Below are 21,379 nucleotides of genomic sequence, written 5' to 3'. Positions count from 1 at the left end.
TCAAACAGATGAAGGTGAGTAAGTTGTTGGAATAGTAGCTCTGGAGTGAGAGTGGAGAGACATTGTTCAGTTGTGACTTCTGGCTTGGTTCGTCTACTGAAGGAATCGTCTCGCGATGTCTTGTACCAACTGTGGCAAGTAAGTCCGCATGAATATTGGTTTATTTGTAGATTGATTGATCGCCAAATCAATTGATTGGTTGATTAATTGAATGAGTTACATCGTTTGTTGGCAGGAAGATCCATGTTTAGGATTGAGGGAGAAGTGAAAATGAAATGTCAAATTTTCGGCGCGCTCTGCTCACCCAATTCGTGAAGTGTGTCAAAAATAGACCAGTTCGTAGTTACTTCATGGACAATTTTGGTCAAATGACCTTTCATTTCTTTCATTATGATAGGCAGATTTCAAAGCAAGATATTACGTAAGCTTGCCTTACATAGCAGGATGAAGAAATTGAATAAACCAGGTGACTAGAATAGCACACCAATGAACACTTTATGAAGGTATTTGTTGCATTCCTACTTTGAATGCATATCATAGCATGTTGGCAAACTGTGAAATACCAGTCGTTCGTGGACGCATTGTTTTTTTTTTGTGGATGTAAATGAAAACCACAATTTAAAAGAATATATGAATAATCAAGACATCAAAGTTGGTGCTTATCTCATTAGATTTTAAACCACCATGTCACTTAAGTACAAATGACCTTCCTCTGATCATGCGTAGAATCTTTTGATCATGCGCAGAAAGGAACTACGAACTGGCTTATTGATAATTTAGTATGTTTGATATTGTCGTATGCCAAGTTGAACAGTTTCATATTGCGTTCATTTGCATTGCATTGCATATTGTGAATTTTGAAATTGTCCAAATTAATCGTTATGTCTTTCCAATATTATTGTTAGGGCGATCAACTATTTGTTGGAAAAAGTTGATTGGTTTGTTAATTTGTTTCCTTTTTTTAGTTTTGGCTACACGAATGATTAATTGATTGAATATGTAAATGTATATCTTAATTCTGGTTCTCATATTAGCCGAATTAAAAAGTAATACGTGTTCACTCGTTGCTTTAGGTGATTTTCAATTGAATAATATATTCAATTCAATTTTCCGTTCATCAGAAAATTCTTGGTACAAGATGTTCAAGATATCTAACATGTCTAACTACATGAACAGCAAAATCGCAATACATGAGTACAAAGACAAATTGTTATTTTTTTTTTAAATATAAGTATACCTAAGAAAAAATGAATATCCTAATCCAAATTGTTAGATTGTAAATGAATATATATATATTTTTTTTAAAGTTAGAAATAAGAGTATACGATAATGAAAAGTCGGTGACGACACGGAGGGGGGATGTGGGCAAATGCCTCTCTCATTGCCCCATCCAGAAATATTGAAGTCTTCTCTCTTGAATAAAATAAATTCGCCACTATGTCGCTGAGGTTCCTCGCATAAAAGTAAACCACAGACATAGGGGTTCATCAGTTCCAAACGGTAACAGTTATATTGTAAATGAATTTAGTCAGTGAACTATGCGTGTCTTAAATAGCTGTCCTATTTGAACGTCGCGATGCCATTATTGTTTGTTTGTATTGTTTGTTTGTTTGTATTTATTTCCATATAAAAGATAAAATATATACATGCTCAATTTAACATAACATACAGATCATATGGAGGATGGCCCATTTCAGCGGTATTAATAAAATACCACTGTTCTTCCATGGGGTCCTTATTGTAGTCCTTGCAGCATGTGCAGTGGAAACCCCATCTTAAAGATATCAGAATGGGTTTTACCCCAATGAAGTGAGGCTTTTGAATACGTAATGATGTAAACTCACCCATTAACGCATTTTCTATAGACCAATTCGGTATAGATGTTGGGTTTTTTTATGGTAATTTCCAACTGGGGGCTTCAGTATAAGCTTGATACCTCGGTAACATTTGCTCTACGGCCGTACGGCAAGTCGAAAACAGCCGATTTATTTATTTTTATTCAAACCACCTATGTAGCTGTTACAGAAATGTTAAAACGGCTGTTTTCGACTCGCCGTGCGCCCTCCGTATATAGCAAATGTGACCGGGGTACAAGTATACCCAATTCAAGTTAAGGTATCCATTGACAAAGCAACGCACCTGGCTCAATGCATAACTCATTTAAAGATTTTCTTTGCCCCCCCCCCCCCCCGTCATGGCCGCCATAAGTTGCTGCGATCTGAAGTCGGATCACTGATCTCTATCAATACAGATCAGTGAATCAGATTCATCTATCCATCACATTCGATTCAAGAAAAAAAGGTCACAGCCAATGGCGGATCCAGGGGGACCTTGTGGAGCCGTGATATGTGCAAACGCCGGGATATGTGCAAACAACGGTATATGTGCAAAATTTCGCCGGGATTTGTGCAAACAACGGAATTTGTGCAAACGCCACGCCGGGAAATGTGCAAATCTGTCAAAACTTATCAACGGCATCTGAGCAAACGTGACGACGGGATATGTGCAAATGAACAGTTTTCACGGGAAAAGTGCAAACCTCCGGGATATGTGCAAATCACTGTTTTTATCCATATTAAGGATATTTCTCATGAAAAATGTTTCATAACATTACTGTTAAAATGAGAAACATGGCTGCATAAAGGAGAAGCTACAGCTAGTGTCATCGGCAATTAAACGCTTTTCAGAGAGGCAGTGGGGGGGGGGGGCACCAGGCTTAGTGGACATTTGCTCCGGCGACAATTGCTCCGATGGAAAATCTAAACATTAAGCGACACATAAAAGCTAACCTCCACAACTAAATACACCCTAATCGTAATCATGACAATATTCTGAACCAAAAACTCTATCACAATCCTAACACTAATCCTATGCCCTCCGAGATATTAATTGTCGCAATTGTCGCAGGAGTAAATGTTGTGTCACCTTAAAGGGACATTTAGTACTGTTTCGAACACTGCACGGGACAATTAATTAAAGGGGGTGGGAGAGGCAAGCATGATTTCCACTGATACACACATTGAACTTGATCTGTCAAATTTCTTTTTGACCGTGCTGCTCGCTGACTTTTTACTTTCAAGTCTTCCACAACTTTTGAGACCAATTTTGCGTCACCCGGGTACGCGGTTCCGAAGTTACGCAATGTTATGTAAGTGCATGTCAGACCAAAAATTGCTCAAAAACGTGATTTCGTGTACAAAGTCAATGTAAATTGTGTTTTCAACCAAAAATCATAAATGTATGATTATTTTCAGTTTTGCTGGCCTAAATGTTATGCTGTTTATGCTGTTTATCTTAGAAGAGTCCCCAACGAATTTCATTGAAAAAACTATGAAAAACAAAAGGTCCAAAAAACAAGGAAATACATAAGAAATTGCAAAAAACAATATAATACATAAGAAATTGATCTGATATCACATTTTTTCATGTACACTTGCTAAGAACATCACAAAGGGTTTCTATGCAAAAAATTAGAACAATTGGAGCTTTATTTATGGAGTTAGAGGAAAAAGTATGATTTTGCGTACCAATTACGCATAAATTAGCATGATTACGTAATAACGATTTGCATGAAATAAATTACTATACAATTTTGTAGATAATATATATCAGACAACATGCGTGCCAATTTTCGGTGCGATCGCGCGGTCGACGGCCGAGATCTCAAGGGGGGGGGGGGGGGGGGCTGAGAGGCCCCCCGGCCATATGAACTCCAAAAATACCCCATTTTCAGAGTGAAATTCTTCTTCTGTAGTGTGTACATTTTCACCTTTGATCAAGTGCCCCATATGAATATTCTGATAAATGCCCCTTCTCTTCTGATTTGTTCAAATGTCCAATTTGCTAATATAAGGTATATGTATTTGCAATTAGCGTCCTTTCTTTTATGCAGGGGCATCTGAGCCGAGGGAGGGGGTGGGGCACTTGCCCCCTTAAGAAATGGACCTCGTTCCATGGACCCCAAAAGTTTTCAAGACCAAGAAAAAGAAAAGAAGAAAAGGAAAGAAAAGTGGTGAAATATGATAGTGTTCTCTATCATGTCTATGTTAAAATCTATCACAAATGTTTTTTTTTCATTAAAAGTTTCAAAATTTTGCTCGCTCGCAGCTTTAAAGAAATTTTGCCCGATACGCCATGTTTGCCCCCCTCAATCATTTTGCTCATTACCCTACTAGGGTACATATGCTATTTTGTTTTTAAAAAAGTTTTTTTGTTTCAAGTGCCCTTTTCAAAAGAGGAAGTGCCCTTTTTCGCTGTGCCCTCCCCTCCCCCTATCAATTTTGATCTGCCGACCCATGCTGGTAGTCTCCTTTTCCAGACCCAATGCGATCTTACCCTACAAGATAAAGGTTATTAGTCTACTTTTTAATACTCAGTCTTGGCCATATATTCTTCCAAACAACAGGATTAACGCTATACCTGGACCAGCTAAGCGTAGTCTTTACTCAAATCCCGGTGGTTAAAAAAGATAAATAAACTTTAAAACTTAGACCTCACCATCTTTTAAACCAGCCATTCTCAATTACTTTTTTTGAAGCGCCACATTTCATGTTGAGAATCTGTAATGCTCCACTGTCCATTGCGCAAACCAGCAATGTATCAGCGGAGGGGGTTCAGAGGCCCCTGGTGGGGGTCGAGGGGGCAGAGCCCCCAGACGTTTTGGAATATGAGGCCTTTTAAATTGCCCAGAGGGGCTCTAATTAATATCAACAGAAGAAATACAAATGCCAACAAACTACACAAAATCAATATTAAAAGAAAAATGACCAGTGACTTTTTCACAACATACCAATGATACCACTAGTTCAGACTGTTCTGCCCCAGATATATTGGCTGAAGAAAGTGGCGTAATGAGTAAAAAAAAAATGAGGGGGCTAGATATGGCAGCTGAAGCAAAAATATTGAACTTTGCAATACAAATATCTATATTTTGACATAATATTAAGAAAATAATACAATATTCCACTCTTTCCCTTTCCTTTTCTTTCCCTTTCTCCTTTTTTTTCTTGGCCATGAAACACTTGGGCCCCCCAATCGCCACCCCCATCTGTACGCCAGTGGTTGAAGCTACGTTCCCCGATTTTGCAAGGGCTGAAAATTAGGCGTTGCACTGCACTAACGCCCCAACTGCCCCTCTCTCTCTATTACTCACGTGCAGTATCATTCATTCAGTTCATGTTAAGCAAGAGTACATGCAGGCAATCACGGCAGACAATGCATCTGAGCATACATTTATTTCACTTTTACAACATCGGATTTTAATCGGCTTCAGAAACAAAGTTTCTGCTTGTTATGTCCCAAATTCATAATCTTTTATGATCAGGATGTTCTTTGAATATCATATCATTTGATGTTTAACTCTTAACCAAAACGTATACTCTGGAAATGCAAAATTTCTCGCCGTTGAAATAGAAATCCTACAAACGGGGTTTTCAAATCACTTGTGCGGCACAAAAACTTTGTACAGCGTAGAATAAATAAAAAGGAGAACACCATCGATCCTCCATAATAGGGGTTATCGAGTGCTAAATTTGACAAAATTTGAGGAAATCAATTAGCAATTAAGTGTCAAGTAAAGAGTTTTTGTTTTCTCTTTGTATTAAAATGATCACCAAAACCTTATTGCCAGGTTACTGGTAGATACATTTTTTTCTCCCTTATTTTTCCTTTATTTTTTATACCGGCTCCCAAGCGCCACTCCGCAAGGCTCGGTGCGCCACAAGTGGCGCGCGCGCCACCTATTGAGAACCCCTGTTCTAAACCATTGCCATGTAATCAAGCATGAATATGGATATAGAGTTATTATTTTCTCCAGACCCAGTCATTTGAAAAAAAAAAAGAATCTTCGAAACTGCAATCCCGTCATCTTCAATACTAAGACCCAGTAATGTAGCACATGGGTATACAGCGTAATTATACAGTGTGTGTACAGTGTACAGTGTAGTTTTTTAATAAATGGGTATGGAGTAAAGGCTATGCTATAGGTACCCGTGCTTTGTTATAGACTATTAGTTCGGAAGATGATGGGGTCTTAGTATTTAAGTTTTTTTAATCACCAGGTTTGGAGTAAAGACTACACTCTATATCCATTTTTTCCCACAGAGATGAGACGGTGGGGTCGTCAAATTGAAGATCTCCTAATTTTTTTAATAACAGCGTCTGGGGTAAAGACTGTGCTCTTATATCCATGCTTTCTTACAGGGTCTTATTTTTTAAGATGATAACATAATTTTGTAAACGGGCCTGGAGTAAAGACTACGATATGTACCCTTGCGTTATAACGGAGTCTTAGTCTTGGGTCTTAATTCTGAAGGTTTTTTAATCAAAGGTCTGGAGAAAAGACAACGCTTTATATCCATCTTTTTTAAACAGGAATGGGACTGTGGGGTCTTGAAAATTTGTGTAAATAAACGGGTCTGGAGAATTGAGAATACGTTATATACACGTTCTTTATAACAAAGTCTTAGTAGTGGAAGATGGCGGGGCTTAAATAGTTTTGAATTTGTTTCATCACCCGGTCTGGAGTAAAGACTACACTTTAAATCCAGTAACCACCGATAGCTCAGTTGGTAGAGCGGAGGACTGTAGATGATTGACAACTGTTAACCTTTTGTCGCTGGTTCGAATCCGGCTCGGTGGATGCGGTTTTTTTTGGCGCAAATATTCACTACTGAATGACACGCGCCGTATAAGCTAAAACAACAACTACAACAACTTATTCCATAGGAACTAGACGGTGAGGTATTAAATTTGATTTTTTGTTATTGATACAACAAGGTCTAGGGTAAAGACTACATTCTGTACTCATTTCTACAAGGTCTTAATTTGGTGGACGGTGAGGTGTTGCAGTTTTTTTTTATTACTTTTGAATGCCTATGCTCCTTATGTATGCTTTAGTACAGCATCTTAGTTCAGAAGGATCTTCAAATTATTAAATGACCGGGTCTGGAGCATTAAAAGACTACACTCTACATCCATGTCATTCCAAACGATAGTGGATCTTCAATTTAAGGTTGGTGCCCCCCCCCCCTGCCTCTCTGAAAAGCGTTTCATTGCCGATGTCACTGTAGCTTCTCCCTTATGCAGGCATGTTTCTCATTTTTAACAGTAATTTTATGAGACATTTCATGAGAAATAGCCTTTATATGGATAAATGCAGTGATTTGCACATATCCCGGAGGTTTGCACTTTTCCCGTAAAAATTGTTCATTTGCACATATCCCGTCGTCACGTTTGCACAGATGCCGTTGATAAATTTTGACAGATTTGCACATTTCCCGGCGTGGCGTTTCCACAAATTCCGTTGTTTGCACAAATCCCGGCGAAATTTTGCACATATACCGTTGTTTGCACATATCCCGGCGTTTGCACTTATCACGGCTCCACAGACCTACTGGATTTATAGTCCAGTCAATCTAGCCAGAATAGGGGGGTAACCCACCACTAATTGCAACACGAGATATTCCACTGAAATGCTTTCCAGGAAGGTCCCCTAAACAACATACTAAAAGTCCCAAGAAATCCAAGCAGTGGAAATTTATGAAATTTGCATATTATGCAAATTAGCCATGAAAAATTAGAAAAAGAAGGGAAATAATCCAAAGATTACAAATTAAATATCCAAAATAATTTGATTTGAATGGAAATTCATGATAAATAACTGAATTCAATGTTTTCAATCAAAAGTGCAAAAATTTCTACCTCATTTGCATATTATGCAAATAAGCATCCTTATATGGAAAAAATGTCAAGATATTGTGATTTTTCTCATATAGACTGCTTGAAAACATTTCATTAATGTTGACGTTAATATGCTACTATATCACTAAGCATGAGAATTCATCCCAATGCCTGAAAATTAATTTGCATATTATGCAAATTAGCCATTAAAAAAAATAGAAAATGAGGAAATTAATCCAAATATTACAAATTAAATGTCCACAGCAAGTACTTTTGAACATGATGAATAAATAAGTTCAATGTCTTTATTTAAAAAAGCTAGCAAATCTGCCTCATTTGCATATTATGCAAATAAGTATCCTTATATGGAAAATGTCAAGAAATTTAGATTTTTATCACATTGACTGCAGTGAAAACATTTAAGTTTTTCAAATTAATATGCTGCTATCACTAAGCATTCAAATCTATCCTAATATGATTTATATTCAAGGAAAAATACTGGAAATATATTTTTCGCTTCCTAAGCGTTAGTCTGACAAGATGATGGGATTGGCAAGAACAAAGCACAGTATTTGAATTGGTGTGTAGTTTGTTAGAGTTGACAACCCTTTCTTATATGGATGGGAACGACTTCGACTTTCTTGAAATTTCACCGCATAAACATGATAAAGGGAGGCCAAGAAAAGCAAACTTATGGCAGGTAAGATCTGATGAGTAGTCTCATTAAGAAGTGCAGCAGAGATTCCGTCTGGCCTAGTAGCTTCATGCAGGTTGTTTTCTTTAACAATTTCTTCAATAGTCTGGCTAAACCTGCTCGACTAAACAATATGTTATCTGGCCATATCTGGGTCAGCATTGGGTCCCAGGACTTCAGCGTCATCATCATCATGATCAGTGGTGAATACCAAGACTAAAAATCTTTGCCTTCCTTTAATAATGATATTCCAATGTAGTCATAGCTATTGATATTAAGGGCTCCCAACATGCTAATTGTTACAGCCTGGATCATTGTCAATCCGGTCAACAAATTATGTATTATAGGCTTGTCTACAAACCCTCTTATGGTCCTCTTTAATGCATTGTAGCAATTCTGAGCTTCACCTTACTGATGCTTTTGGAGCTCTAAAATGTGCAAGCCTTCCTAGCCTTTCTCTAAAACTATTGACATCTTCCGACACAACTTATGTCCATTCTCTCATTGAGGCAACTTGTGTCGGAAGAAGACATGGTTAACGGTGTGTTCTTGTTAAAGTCCTCTTGATTGGCATTCAGTCTCCTATGCTCGACTTGTCGGATTTCAGTACAGATAGTTGTATGATTGTCCAAAGTACATCTGCATGACACTATTAAAGTCAGCATTCCTCCAGAAGAACATCCTTAGTCGTACCATAAAATGTTTATTCCTCTGGATAACCTCACAGTATACCCATGAGTAGCACATTGTGGCAAATAAATCTTGGAAGTGGTACACACTGTCAATGTTGGATGGTATTTGATGGTGATGTTAAGGGTGTTCCATTATGTTGTGTCCTCTTGTTGGAAAGGCAATAATCTGGCTTAGTTCTCCATCTTGGTTTGTTCATTGTCTCACTGAGGAATTTCTGTTTACCATAAATATCAGGAAATTAATATTATTATTTGCATACGACTTACTTAGAAACTATAGCTTTTATATTTGGAGATGGTTGCCATAGGAGATTTATCAAAGAGGAGAGAACAGAAAATGGATGTTTCATCATGAAGCAGCAAATGGATTCAGCAAGAACGTCTAATTACGATTCCTGTATCTGAGAAAGATGCCTATAATGCACTTTAAGCAGCCTTCATCATGAATTTATGAATGGCTTTCATGTCGCTGGTATAGGCAAATACCCATTGTTACTCTTATTAAGCATGCCCAGAGATCTTGTGATCCAAGCAAGTACTCATATTCACCACCAAGACAAGTGATGATGATGATGGGTTCTTGTAAAGCGTTGGTATATCCGCCTCAGCTGGGCGCTCATGGCGCTTGCTCAAAAATGGGAAATATCTCACAAATTTCAATGTCTTCAAACAGTGCTTAGGATCATCATTCAGTTCAAGTACTGTCCTAGTAATGCTACAATATTGAGTTATTCTTGTCTTGGGATAATGTTGGAGTGGGGAACAGAAAGGTCTTCAGGTAAGACTTAAAAGTTGATTGGGTCTCTGCTCTCCTGATAAATTGGGGAAGGCTATTCCAAAGCTTTGGTCCAGAGATGTAGAAGGCTCTGTCACCCCAGGTTGTGTGGCTGAGAGATTCCCTCAGCAATGCTTGAGCTGCTGACCTGAGACTGCGTGTTGGTCTATGCTGAGATAAGAGCTCTGAGATGTAGGATGGAGATTTATCGTTAAGCGCTTTAAATACACGTACGGGTGTGACATTTTGTGCTGATCACTTGGCAATCCAGGAGTTGCTAGCGTGGACTATACTCGCAAGAAACGCAAAGTCTCTATACAAAGTCAAGAAGAGAGCAAGACTTGGATGGAAATAATGAAATATTCAAGCAGTGGGATCCATGTAGAATTGACTCATCATTGTACAATATGAGTGGGGTAATTGCTCGTGACAAAACTCAAAATCAACCAAGCAAGAAGCGTAGGGAAGGTCATCATGGTTAATACACATAATCTACATGGAATTTTAGAGGAAAGTATCACTTATGTGTTTCCTTGAATATTTATAACATATCGGATGCTTATTTGCATAATATGTAAATTACACTTCAGATATTAATCTGATTATTAATGTTTTTGCCATTCTTAGTGATCAAACATATTGATCTAGACTGAAATGTTTTCATAACTGTTTTTGTGAGAAAAATCAAAATTTCTGGATTTTTTCCATATAAAGATGCTCATATATATGCAAATGAGGTAGATTTATTTACGATTTTTTATTTAAAACATAAATAAATTGGTAAAACTTGTCATGTGCTTCAGTTCAATTCGTATTGATTGCACTTGATTTCCAATATTTGGATTATTTTCCTTATTTGTAATTTATTATGGCTAATTTGCATAAAATGCAAATTTTGTGATTTTCCCATATGCTTGTATATTTATGGACTTTTAATATGGTGTTTAGGAAACCTTCCTGTAAGGTATTGCCATATTCCAATTTCAATAGATAATCTACTTGCAATTTTTAGGGATTTATCACCAGTGTGTTTTCTTGAATATTTATAACATGTTAGATACTTTTATTTGCATAATATGCAAATTACACTACAGACACTAAGCTGAATACAAATGTATTCAACGTCCTTAGTGATAGCAGCATGTAAATTCCAACATTAATGAACTTTTCAAGCAGATAATGAGAGAAAATCACAATACCTACACATTTTTCCATATAAGGATGCTTATTTGCATATTATGCAAATGAGGTAGATTTTTTTGCACTTTTGACAAAAATCATTGAATACAGTTATTTATCATGAATTTTCGCTCAAATTAAATTGTTTTGGACACTCAATTTGTAATCTTTGGGCTATTTTTCTTACTTTTTATGGCTAATTTGCATAATATGCAAATTTCATAAATTTCCACTGCTTGGATTTCTTGGGACTTTTAGTATGTTGTTTAGGGGACCTTCCTTGAAAGCATTGCAGTGGAATATCTCGTGTTGCAATTAGTGGTGGGTCAAACCCTATATTGACTGGACTATTAATCTGCTTTTCTTGACTCTCTCGTCTCGTTATTTTAGAACCCCTCCAGCCCTAACTCTACCTTTCCTAATCTCATTTTATGTCGACACTTTGTCCGTCTCTTCTTGTGTCGCTCTTTGATTTGTTTCGTCGACTCTTTTTCTTTCTATTTCATCATTCTTATTTCGTTCTTATTCATCTGTTTTTTCTTAATTTCGCTCCCCGGTCTCGTTTTTTTTACGCCTGTTCCTTTCTCCTCATGTTGCTCCTTTGACTGTTTTCATCACCCCTGTCTAAACTTTATTTTTCGTCTCCCGTGTTGTCGATTCTTTATTGTTATCTTCTATCTATATCTTTTCTCAATCTCTCAATTTGTTTTTAATCGACCTTCTGGCCTGTAATCTGAAGTTCGGTTTAACTTGCTCCATGTCTACAAGTATGTGCTTAAAAAGATGGATAGCCGAAATGTCTAAATTTCGTTAACATTGAATGATTCTTATGCTTACTGTGCCCATGCTACATTGGCGAATAAAACTGATTCGGTTATCATGCCCATGCAGACAGTTATGACTGACATGAGTAACAGACGAGCTGATAAATTGAACCTATACCATGTATACTGTTAAGGATCTGTGTCACTTGGCTATCCATAGTTCAACAACAACTTTCAGAAGGAGCACTCATAATTTTCGAATCTCACCTCTCTGTATGTTGGTCTTGTTGTCGACTATTTCTATGTCCCTTTCACACCGAGTCTTTAAAGAGCCACAGACCTGTCGAGATGGCGAGATAATTCTCTCACCAAGTCGACATAATTGTCCCGCCGAGTCGACATAATAATTGAGGAGAAGAATGTAAATGAGAGTGGATAAAGAAAATATAGGATATTGAGAGGAATAACGAGAAAATGATAAATCGTTGGTAAATAGACTCGTTGGTAAATAGACATAATTATTATTTATTCCCGAATATGGATGGAAGTTGTAAAGGCCCCGGCTTACACATCACCATCCATGCGGCGTTGACAGCGGAGAATGGAACAGATTTTCACCAGGAGGAGATGACGGGTCAGGTGGATGGGAGAATGTTGCTTGGAAAGCATCCGCATGAGTGTTATTTCGGTGAGGTTAGATCTGACGACATTTTTGACCGCCAGATTTGATTTACTTCTTGAGAGGATCCACTTTTACCATGATAACGATGTGGATGACAATGGACATAGATCGACGAATCTACATTTGTGATACGGGGTTAGATGCTTTAAAAGTTCATCACCCGATGCTATACGTCTTAAAATGCACAAGCAAAATGTAGCCGTAGCTTAATCGTCAAGCAAATGCTACCAGGCAGTTAGCAATTGCTTGAGCTTACCAGCAAAACCATTTTCCGCTGATTATTGTGTATAAGGAATGAAGCAAAAGCCAAGCAAGCGCCTTGCAAAAGCAATTGCTGCATTTGTTGCAGTATATTCAGTATATACCTACGTATACACTGCCCGTGATCTAATAATTACTCACCTCTTGAAAGGGATGTTTGGACATCATCTTGTCTTCCAACTACAGAAAATTTGCTCACTCTCTTTGCTCGCTTGCATATCGATATTAACTGTAATTAATTACTTTATCCTACCAGGGGGGCGTTTCATAAAGCTGTTCGTAAGTTAAGAGCGACTTTAAGAACGACTGGTGATCCCTTCTTACACGCTAAACCATCGCCGATTCAATATACCACTTACCGCAAGAAGGGATCACCAGTCGTTCTTAAATTCGCTCTTAACTTACGAACAGCTTTATGAAACACCCACCTGGTCTGGATGGTATTCCCATAGAGTTCTACCAAACCTTTTGGGACGACATCAAAGATATTTTATTAAGCGCTCTTAAAGGAGAATGAAACCTTTGGACCAAGATAGCTTGTGTGAAAACAGAAAAATCAAAGAAACAGATCAACGAAAGTTTGAGAAAAATCGGACAAATAATGAGAAAGTTGAGCTTTTGAATATTGCGATCACTAATGCTATGGAGATCCTCACAGTGGCAATGCGACAAAGATGTGTGATGTCACTCTTGAACAACTCTCCCCATTACTTTAGTATATATTTCATATAAATTGCCTCTTTTATTACATCTATCAGTAGAATATGTATTCTTTCTCTATGAAGGCATGTAATACAGATTTTTAAAGAATACATCATGGATAAAGAGTTTGTATCACCATATGAAAAAGCAAAAAGACACATTTTCAGGGTATTTCATAGTCCATCAATGGAAAAGTTGTTCATGTGTGACATCACACAACCTTGTCGCGTTGCCAATGGGAGGATCTCCATAGCATTAGAGATTGCAATATTCAAATGCTCATAACTTTCTCCTTATTTGTCTGATTTTTCTCAAACTTTCTTTGTTCTTATTCTTTGATTTTTATGTTTCGACACAAGCCTACTTGTTCCAAAGGTTTCATTCCCCTTTAATGAATGCTTCACAAATGGAGAAATGTCTGAAAGTCAGAAAGCTGGTCTTATTACAATGATTTAAAAGAAAGAAGACCATAGAAATCTAGAAAACTGGAGGCCAATCTCGCTTTTAAATTGCGATTATAAAATAATGGCCGCACGATTACAATCGGTTATTGGACAGATCGTTAACGAAGAACAAACTGGTTATACAAAACATCGCCTGTCTGCCTTCAATATACGTCTTACAATTGATGTCATTGCATTTATGAAAAGAAAACACTTAGATGGTGCTATAATGATGGCAAACTTTTCTAAAGCTTTTGATGTAATAGATATCAATTTTGTGTCCTCATGTCTGGAAAAAATGAATTTTGGAAAGAATTTCCAGACATGGATAAAAATATTGTACACAGATATTCGAAGCTCTGTATTAGTAAGTGGCTGGATATCAGAGTCCTTTTCAGACAAGGTTGTCCACTTTCAGCATTACTTTTTGTCCTCGCAGCAGAATTTATGTCTAACAAAATAATAAATAATGAATACATACCTGTTTTGAAACCAGAAAATAATTGTGAGGTTAAAGTACTACAATATGCTGACGGTACCCTGTTCTTTGTGTTAGATAAAAGATCACTAGAATTGATAAAAATGAAGAATTTGAATTATTTGGGAATGTAGCAGGTCCAAAACTTAAAACTAAAACAGTAACCATGTGGATGGGGAGAAGTAACTCCAAATGGTCACTCAATGATATTGGTTTATCTTGGACAGATATTCCTACAAAATACTTAGGGTTTTACATCTCACCTGATATAGAAAAAGCACGTAAAATGAACTGGGAAAATAAACTAACGAAATTGCAAAGATTATTAGATAATTGGAGAAAAAGAAAGCTTACTATTTTTGGAAGAGTAACCATTGTCAAAACTCTAGGTTTAAGTCAGTTAGTAAATATTCTCATGGTTGATATTATTCCTGAGAAAATTGTAAAAAGACTGAATTCTCTAATACATGCTTTTATTTGACAAACAAAGATTGAAAAAGTGAAAAGAACTGTAATGTCCAACAAACTGGACAATGGAGGGGTCAAAATGATTGATCTATATACCCCAAAATTAAGTTTTCGACTAAGATGGCTGGGGCGCACTCTTGCGTCAAGTAAAGGAATGTTGTGTAAATTCAGCCTTTATTGGTTTAATGTTTTAGGTGGTTTGAAACTACTCCTTAATTCAGACTTTGATGCTTGGAATATAAAACATATATGCAAGCACCATCTTCCAGTCTTTTACATTGAAATATTACAGGCCTGGTTAAAGATAAAGAATAATGCTTGTTTAAAGTATCACCCTAAAGTATACGGTATACAATACGAAATTTTGTGGCACAATAAAAATGTAACCTTTCGCAACATCACCCTATTTTTTGAAGGATGGTATAAATCTGGGATAGTATTTTTGAAAGATATTCTCAGGAATGGAAATTTCCTACAATGTAAATGCATTCCCTTCTTAAATCGCAGAAGAGTAAGCAAAGACTGATATTTGACTACACTTTATTACGTCAAGCTATCCCTAAAATTTGGATAAATGATATTACAACACATTGTACCAACCGCAATAATAAACATTCATTAGTTTCCCAAAATAGATGTAGGAGCAAAAATCAAATTAAAAATATTCATGATATTTCAAGTAAAAATTCTATAGACTATCATCCTTAGATTCATCGAGCACTAACAGATGCTATTTGTATTGGGAACAGATAATTGGGTCACCATTAGATTGGACAAAACATTTTAAAAGAAACTTGCGTCACTGTAAAGAAAATAAACTGAAATAATTCAATTTTAAGCAGTGGCGTACCTAGGATTTTCCAGGGGGGGGGGGGGCAAAACCGTCTGCCCAAAAATTTGACAAGCAAAAAAAAAAGAAAGAAAAAAAAAGGTCTTCAATCACAAATAAAGCATTTCGTACCAGAAAAAAAATTGACAAGCCAAAAAAAAACAGGTCTTCAAGCTCGTCAGGAGGGAGGGGGGCAATAAAGGTCTTCAAGCTCGTCGGGGGGGGGGGGGCAAAAAAGGTCTTTCAAGCTCGTCAGGGGGGGGGGGGCAGGGATACGTTTTTTGCATGGGTTGTGGCTCGTCAGGGGGGGGGGGCAGAGTGCCCCCCTGCCCCCCCCCCCCCGTAGGTACGCTAGTGATTTTAAGGTTGATATAATTTATTGCCGGTAAGAAAGAGTTTGTTTAAATGGAATGCTATAACGGATGGGAGATGCCCGCATTGTTATGTGGATGAAGATAATGTACATGCTTCCGTTGAGTGTAAACTAAATTATTTGACAACAGTAGCTAAGTTTGAATACAATTTCGACCTTCAAATAACAAAATTGCATTTACTTAAAGCCCACAAAGAAACCGGACTATATAGATTCATTTCTTACAATTGCTTTTTGGTGCATTTATAAATGTATACTTTAATACTTATAAGAAGCAAATCAGGAAAAGATTGTCGAGAATTCAATTTGGAATATTTGTTTGAAAATAAAATATATAAACATGTGATGTGATTTTGAATGGTCAATTATGTATATAATAAATGCCCATGGTGGGTTTAAAAAAAATTACTTTATATCACACAAAATCCATTGCAATACAGCCATCGAAAAAAATTGTTATAGGTCTGTAACTGAAAGATGGTAGTATTATGTACACGGTTATATACCCCGTATACATAGCCCTTGGTGTGGGGTGTCTCTAGAATTGTGAATTTTCAGGTCAATTGCTATTATCCCCCAACTGCTCGGACCGGATTTACGCCATTGAAAAGTCAAAATTAGACTTAGCCAATTTGTCGAAGTAGCCGGTAAATCGTGACATATGCCGCCTGACTAATAGTTTTCTCATTTTTTTTCAAAGAAAAATCTGAAGCAATAGTTCCAAGTACAACCAAGCTGTAGCTGTGGAAATCTGCTGTACAGTTCTGGAGACGTCCCTACCTATCCAAGATTGGTCTTTATAATACTCGTAAGAGAACACAGTCATACGAGACGATCTCATCATCCTCGACATCGAGGCGTCATCCATTAGGTAAGGAAGTTATGTAAAAATTGATATGATGATAATGATAATAACGATGATGATGATGATGATGACGATGATGAAGAGGATGTCGAGGGTGATGGTGATGATGACGATGATGATGGTGATGGTGAGGATGATTAGGATGATGTTGATGGTGGTGGTAGTGGTGATGATGACGATGATATTGACGATAGTAATGATGAAGATGATGATGATGGTAATGATAATGATGGTGATGATTATTTAAAGATTATGATGAGGATGATGATGAGGAGGAGGATGATGATAGAATGGAGTCCCGTTCCATAATAGTCAAGCAACCATGGTTTATTTGCCAATTTTGTAATTACCATTCAAAGAGTAGTGTGATTGTCTGCTGATATGGCGAGCCCTGTTACCATGGTAGTTGCATTATAGAAAAAAGTTTACATAATAAAAGGTTACCATTAAATTTTGATGCTAGGTGATATAGTATATTTTTGGAAACTTTTTGAAGATTATTCAATGTTGATCTAGGGTCCGAACGTATAAGTCCACATCTAAGGTAGATCCAAAATTTACAATGCAAGACTAATAGAAACATTTTTTCTAGCCTGTTCTCAATATATATATTGGCGCTTTTCAACATTTATTAACCAATAACATTAATTAACCAATAGCTAATCACTACTAATTGTAATATTGAGCTTAAGTTCATTAAGCTGGTTTCCTGAAAATTCCCTTTGAGCATTAAGTTGAATAGGCTTAAATAAACATGTTCTTCAAAATGGATAATCTGCCATACATCATGTTACTCTTTATGGAACAGGCTTTGAAAGTTCTGTTACTTTGCCCGTCGTTGGGCATGTTTGATGACATATAAGACAAATAAAACATGTATGTCTAATGTTTTCTGTTTTTAGTTTTTTCCATCAGCACAAGAATTGACCTGATGTCGACAAGGAATTATACCTCATTGAATACGATCGTTGGCTGCCGTATTAGTCCAGGATAGGCCCCATAGACAAGGGGTCGAACCTTGTTTTTTTAGATATACAATGTTTTTTGATGGTTTCTTGTCAATTCGAGGGTGCTGATTCCGAATCTGAATGATGCCACTCTTGTAACCTTGAGCATTTTCCGCAAATTGGCAAAATCCAATATGGCCGCCAAAATATGCAAATTACCCATGAAAATCATAAAATTGCCAACACATTAGCTATAAAATGCATGTAGTTGTTGTGCAGAAGTGAAATACCAATTGGAAAAGCGATATTTGACAAAATATTTATTTTATTGATATTCAAAATGGCCGCCATAACCCCTGTATACTTTATTATGTAGAATATGAATGGGGAAAATATTTTTTTCAAACAAGAGCACTATTATTGCATGTGATTGTGACCTGCGAGTGGACTACTGTCTGAAAACATGACTATTAACAAAACTATGTCATTTGTATACTATCTAATGTGATAAATGCTGTATTATGATATTCAAAATGGCTGTCATAGACCCCTTATACTGTGTACAATATATAAAAGGGGACAAATAATTTTCACAACCTTTGAATTTGTTTGACTTTAAAATGCCAATAACTGCGAAATATTGGTGTAACACTGTCTGACAACAAGGATTTCTAACGAAACATATCATTTCCCTTGCAATTTCGGTAATTATGCTGCATGTTGACATTCAAAATGGCTGCCATAGGCCCTATCTGTATTATGAACAAAGCGAATGGAGAAACTAATTTTCACAAGAGTAAAAACATTAAAATGAATGTAATTGTAATCTATACGAGTGAAATATTGTCTAAACACATGATTTCTGGCGAAACATATCATTTCATTTTTCATGCATGAGATAAATGCTGTATTGTAAAATTCAAAATGGCCCCTAAGGGCCCTTACAGTATTATCTACAATGTAAATGGGGACAAATACTTTTGAAAGAATTAGGATTTGCCTGACTATGAAATCCATATAATTCTGTTGTATAAGGAAAATATTGTTTGAAAACGTGATTTTTTTAATGAAATATAATATTTCCTCTCCCATAGGTGATAAATACTGTATTTTGACTTTCAAAACGGCCGCACAAGCCCCTACAAATTCTGTAATATGCGTATAGGGAAACTAATCATCACCAGAATGAGAACCAAAAACGCACGTAACTATGTGATGTATAGGTAAAATTTGGTCTTGAACATGATTTCTGACTAAATACATCACATAATGGTTGAGAAGGTAATAAAGGCCTTACTTTGAAATTCAAAATTGCTGCCATAGCCCAAAGTAGTATGTACATTGTAACTGGGGACAGATAATTTTGACAAAATTTTTACTATGAAAATGGCTTAATTTTGATGTAAGTGTTAAGTATTGTCTAAACCCAATGATTTCTAACGAAATATATCATAGCTTGTGTCATAAAGGTGATGAATGCAGCCTTTTAAAAATGAAAAATGGCCGCCATAGTCCCTTTTAATATGTAAAATTTGAATGGGGAAAGATAATTTCCACAAAGAAACATATTGCAGCCATTTTGAAATTTAAATATAGCATTTATCACCTAAATAACATAAGAAATGATCTATTTGGTTACAAAATCATATTTTCAGACGATATTTCACTCATACATGCAACACCAGTTAGTCAAGCAAAGCCAAATTCTGTTAAAATTATATGTTCCCATTCACAAAGTACATAATAGGCCTACCGTTAGGGCCTGTAGCGGCCAGTTTGACTTTCAAAATACATTATTGATCACCTACCTGGCAGAATGAATGGTATATCTTGTTAGGAATTATGTTTTCAGACAATATTTTACTCTTAAATCACAATTATATGCATGTTATGGTGCTGACTCATGTGAAAATTGGTTTCCCAGATCGATTGTACATAATACAGTCAATGTCTTTTGGCGGCCATTTTGAAAGTCAAAATACAATATTTAACACAAATATGAAACCCGAATAATATATTTCGTTGCAAATTATATTTGAAGACAGTATTCCACTAATTTACCACAAAAAAATACGTTTTAGTGCTCACCTTGTGATTGTTTTTGTCCTCTCTCACATCGTAGATCATAATTTTAGGGCCTTTGGCGGTCATATTAAATATCAAAATACAGGGTTTATCACGTACATGGCATGTTAAATAATAAATTTTGTTAACAATAATGTTTTTAGTCAGTATTCCACTCGTTTATCTCAACAAAATGCATTTTAGTGCTCACTCTTGTGATTTTTTTGTGTCACCATTCACATTGTACATAATAGTGTTAGGGCTTTTGAAGGCCATTTTGAATATCAAAATACAGGATTTATCACATAACTGACATAACAAATGATATATATCGTTAGCAATCATGTTTACAGACATTGCTTCACTCATAGATCATAATTACTTGCATTTCAGTGCTAAATTTTGTAAAAATTAATTTTCCCCATTCATATTGTACAGGGGTCTATATGATGGCGGCCATTTTGATATCAAGAAAATAAATATTTTGACAAAAATCATTTTTTCAGATATTATTTCACTCCGGCAGCACAATTGCATGTACTTTAAAGTCAATGTGTGGACAATTTTATGATTTTCATGGGTAATTTGAATATTTTGGCGGCCATATTGGATTTTGCCAATTTGCAGAAAATGCTCAAGGTTACACGAGTGGCATCATTCAGATTCGGAATCAGCACCCTCGAATTGACAAGAAACCATAAAAAAACATTGTATATATAAAAAAACAAGGTTCGACCCCTTCTATCCTGGACTATATACGCATCAGAGCTATTGACTGGAAGCTGTAAAGGCCTTATAGCTTACACATCACCATCCATGCGGCCTTGACATTGAAGAATGGAACAGGTTTTCATCAGGAGGTGATGGCGGGTCAGGTGGATAGGAGAATGTTGCTTGGAAAGCATTGGCATGAGTGTTATTTCGGTGAGGTGAGATCTGACGACATTTGTTGACCGGCAAATTTGATATTCTTTTTGAGAGGATCCAGTTTTACCATGAGAACGATGTGGATGATAATGGACATCGATCGACGAATCTACATTTGTGATACGGGGTTAGATGGTTTAAAAGTTCATCACCCGATGCTGTACATCTTTAAATGCACAAGCAAAATGTTCGCTTTATGCACACGCTTCATGGCAATAGCTTAATCGTCAAGCAAATAAAACGCATTTGTTGCTCATTGATTTGTATACGGAATCAAGCAAAAGCCTAGCAAAAGCAATGGCTACATTTTCAGTTTTATACGTACGTATACACTGCCCGTCAATATGTCATGAACGCATGATCGTTATATATGGCTGGAAAGAATATCTTCTCCAAAATAATTTGCTATCACATTTATGTGGTATGTCTTCACGTTTGGATAATCAGTAGGTATTATTTGCATTGATGTTAATTTTCTATTTGCGCCAAAGTAAGGCATGACTGCAACAAATGAACCCCAGATGCCAATGATCGATGTAGTGATGATGAGTCAGGA

The 21,379-nt window shown here is 36.4% G+C and overlaps 1 long non-coding RNA gene across 1 annotated transcript; it reads left to right on the top strand.

Moving 5' to 3' along the window:
- Positions 1-12,352: 12,352 nt before the first annotated feature.
- Positions 12,353-17,866, top strand: LOC135156810 (uncharacterized). Its single transcript, XR_010295854.1, has 3 exons — positions 12,353-12,477; positions 16,721-16,891; positions 17,788-17,866. It is a non-coding gene; the product is annotated as an uncharacterized LOC135156810 (long non-coding RNA).
- Positions 17,867-21,379: the final 3,513 nt, after the last annotated feature.

The sequence above is a fragment of the Lytechinus pictus genome, chromosome 15 (genome assembly GCF_037042905.1).
Source record: "Lytechinus pictus isolate F3 Inbred chromosome 15, Lp3.0, whole genome shotgun sequence".
NCBI classification, from domain to species: Eukaryota; Metazoa; Echinodermata; class Echinoidea; order Temnopleuroida; family Toxopneustidae; genus Lytechinus; species Lytechinus pictus.
Note: the sequence above shows the minus strand (reverse complement) of the source record. Positions and strands in the feature narration are given on the sequence as shown.